This window comes from Miscanthus floridulus, chromosome 11, assembly GCF_019320115.1.
Source record: "Miscanthus floridulus cultivar M001 chromosome 11, ASM1932011v1, whole genome shotgun sequence".
Classification (NCBI taxonomy): domain Eukaryota; kingdom Viridiplantae; phylum Streptophyta; class Magnoliopsida; order Poales; family Poaceae; genus Miscanthus; species Miscanthus floridulus.
The window spans coordinates 41275296-41278675 of record NC_089590.1 but is presented as its reverse complement, the minus strand read 5'-3'; positions in this window follow the sequence as shown (position 1 = coordinate 41278675).

Sequence of the window (3380 nt, the reverse complement as noted above, 5' to 3'; positions counted from 1 at the left end):
CAGTTCCAAGCTGGGCAACAGTCAAATGTCCGTCCTGCTATAACATATCCGAGTTTACAGTCAACCAATGCTCCTGGTGGCAATGCTCCAACATCCCAGGGTCACAACTATCCATGCTATAATTGTGGAAGGACTGGTCATTTCTCTAGGAAATGTCCATATCCTAGGTAGGCTAATCAAAATTATCAGAAGGCTCCTGCCAATCAACAACAGGGTCAGGCACCAAACAAGAACCACAATCAGAATGCTCAGAAGGGCAAAGATGAGAGGAAGACAGGACGGGTGTTCTATATTCAAGCTGGAGAAATTCCGAAAGGGGAGCCAGTGATGATGGGTATGTTTCTTGTTGCCATCACCCTGCAGTTATACTTTTTGATTCTGGCGCATCGCATTCATTCATCAATAGAACATTTGTCATGAAGCATGAAATTTCAATTAGGGCAACAAAGGAAAGTTTCTTTATATAGTTGCCCGGGGGACATCTGTGTACTAAGGAAATGGTATACCAGGTACCCGTAAACCTAGGTGGGCATATTTTTCTCACTACCATGATTATTCTTAAGGATCAGGATATAGATGTAATCTTGGGAATGAATTGGATGTACCAGCATAAGGCTGTTATAGATGCTTTGAATAGGACCTTAAGAGTGAGTTTGCCTGATAATAATTCTCAACTTCTTATCCAACTTCCAACCCTAAGAAAATCAATGGGCAAGATTTATGCAACTGCTGTCAAAGAGATTAGAGATATTCCGGTAGTGTGTGAATTTCCGGATGTGTTTCCTGAAGATTTACCCGGTCTACCACCTGATAGGGATGTACAGTTCAATATAGAGTTACAACCTGGAACAGCTCCGATTTCTCGAAGAGCTTATAGGATGCCACCTAAGGAATTGGCCGAGTTGAAAACTCAGTTACAAGAATTGATTGAGAAAGGGTTTATCCAACCTAGTTCTTCACCTTGGGGATGTCCGGCAATTTTTGTGAAAAAGAAAGATGAGACTTTGAGGTTATGTGTCGACTATCGTCCATTGAATGAAGTGACCATCAAGAATAAGTATCCATTACCTCGGATAGATCTGCTTTTTGATCAATTGGCCGGAGCCAAAGTTTTCTCCAAGATAGATTTGAGATCAGGATATCACCAAATCAAGATAAAGCCTGAAGATATTCCCAAAATGGCATTTACCACAAGATATGGATTATATGAATACTTGGTAATGTCTTTTGGTTTGACAAATGCTCCAGCTCATTTCATGTATCTAATGAACTCAGTATTCGTGCCTGAGCTAGACAAGTTTGTAGTGGTGTTTATTGATGACATTTTAGTATATTCCAAGAATAAGAAAGAACATGCGGAACATCTCAGAATGTTCTGACCCGCTTGAGAGAATATCAACTATATGCCAAGTTCAGCAAGTGTGATTTTTGGCTTAAGGAAGTGCAATTTCTTGGACATGTCTTGTCAGCCGAAGGAGTTGTAGTTGATCCCAGCAAAGTGAAAGATGTGCTTGATTAGAAACCGCCAGCCACAGTTCATCAAGTTCGGAGTTTTTTGGGTCTGGCGGGATATTACCATCGGTTTATTCCAGATTTCTCAAAGATATCAAAGTCCATAACTGAATTGTTGAAGAACCAAGTTAAGTTTGTCTGGTCATCAGATTGTGAGAAGGCTTTCCAGACTTTGAAGAGACTATTAACCACTGCATCAGTATTAGCCCAACCTGACATCAAGAAGCCATTTGATGTTTATTATGATGCTTCAGGTATTGGTATTGGATGTGTGTTGATGCAAGAAGGCCGAGTCATTGCCTATACATCTAGGCAACTTAAGCAACATGAAGAACACTATCTGACTCATGACTTGGAGTTAGTAGCTATGGTTCATGCTCTGAAGATTTGGTGGCATTACCTGCTTGGTAATACGTGTCATATGTATACAGACCATAAAAGCTTAAAGTATATCTTCACTCAGTCAGAGTTAAACATGCGACAAACAAGATGGTTAGAACTGATTAAGGATTATGATTTGGAAGTACATTATCACCCTGGTAAAGCAAATGTAGTTGCAGATGCCCTCAGTCGCAAAGGTTATTGCAATTGTCTGACAGTGAGAACAATGGGTTTGAATTTATGTCAAGAAATGGAAAAGCTGAATGTAGAAGTAATTCAACAAGGAAGTTTGACCAACATAATTGTTGAAGCCACTATTTGAGATCATGTTATTGCTGCTCAGAAGGAAAACAAGGGTATAGCCCATATCAAGGAAAGAGTCAAGAATGGAAAAGCGGAATGCTTTAGTATTGACAATGAAGATGTGTTATGGTTCAAGGATCGCCTAGTGGTACCAAAAGTTCCTGAGTTGCAGCAGTCAATTCTAGATGAGGCACATGCTACTAGGTTATCAATCCATCCGAGAAGTAACAAGATGTACCATGACTTGAAGCAAAGATTCTGGTGGACTAAAATGAAAATAGAGATTGCTAGATACATAGCAAAGTGTGACACTTGTCAAAAGGTGAAAGCTATACATTTGAGGTCTGCTGGTGAATTACAACCATTACCTATTCCATCTTGGAAGTGGGAGGACATAAGTATGGACTTTATTATTGGTCTACCCAAGACATCAAAGGGATTTGACTTAGTATGGGTTATTGTAGATCGACTCACTAAGTCAGCACATTTTCTTCCAGTCAAGACAATATATCCCACGATCCAATATGCCAAGATGTATTTAGCAAGAATCATGAGTCTACATGGAGTACCCAAGATTATTGTGTCAGATAGAGGTACATAGTTTGTCTTCAACTTTTGGAAACAATTGCATTCTTCATTGGGTACCAAACTTCTGTATAGTACAGCTTATCATCCGTAGACTGATGGACAGACTGAAAGAGTTAATCAAGTGCTTGAAGATATGTTAAGGTGTTGTGTCCTTAACTATTCCAATAAGTGGGATGAATGCTTACCTTTTGCCGAGTTCTCATACAACAATAGTTATCAGGAAAGCATTAGAATGGCTCCATTTGAAGCACTCTATGGTCGTAGATGCAGGACATCATTGAGTTGGTCTGAGCCTGTAGAAAGAAGATTCTTTGGAGTTAACCTTGTGAAAGAAACAGAAGACAAGGTTAGGCAAATACAGAGTAATTTGAAGATAGCTCAATCCCGACAAAAAAGTTATGCGGATAGAAGACGGCGACCATTGGTATTTACCAAAGGAGATTTTGTATATCTAAAAGTATCACCAATAAAGGGAGTTAACCGTTTTGGTGTTAATGGAAAGTTGGCGCCTCGATATATTGGACCATATCAAATTTTGGAGAGGTATGGAAAAGTGGCATATCGTTTGCAATTACCTGAACATCTCGCAGCTGTGC